We start from the raw sequence: 570 nt of genomic DNA, 5'->3' as shown, positions 1-570 counted from the left end.
CGCTGAGCGATGTAAACCAAACCCACTGTCATATTATAAGGGTTATGGGGAGCCTAAATGGATTGCTTATCAAATAAAAAGGGGCTGAGCTCTATTTTTCTTTATTGAATTGACACAACAGTTTATTTGAAACCAGTTACTCGCAATTGTATTATTATTTCAATTTGTTCTAATTTTTTTTTTCTCCTCAGATTTCAGATGCAAAATTATTTATGCCTATATTATTTGAGATTGACAGACCAGAAGAAAATGAATAATTCTACAGTGAACTTCACCACACCTGAAGCATCTAACAACCATGAAACTGAAATGCTAGAATGTTATACATCAGGCTTTAATTTCATTCTTGGCTTTCTTATACACTCGTATGTTTTGTGGCTCATCGTCAAAGGAACCAGAAGTGGAGTTGCATCTGAGTATTTCAACCACAATCTCTCTGTTCGTGAGATCATGTTCTCTCTGAATTGTTTATTAAGTATAGTGGTAAATGCCATAAGATTTCATGGATTCACAACATTGCCAGCATTTCTACAAGGACTTGCGTTCACTGGTCGTCCTCTGTTTCAGTGT

This window comes from Sinocyclocheilus grahami, unplaced genomic scaffold (genome assembly GCF_001515645.1).
Source record: "Sinocyclocheilus grahami isolate Dianchi unplaced genomic scaffold, SAMN03320097.WGS_v1.1 scaffold16847.1, whole genome shotgun sequence".
Taxonomy (NCBI): Eukaryota; Metazoa; Chordata; class Actinopteri; order Cypriniformes; family Cyprinidae; genus Sinocyclocheilus; species Sinocyclocheilus grahami.
The sequence above is the reverse complement of the archived record's forward strand: the minus strand, read 5'-3'. Positions refer to the sequence as shown.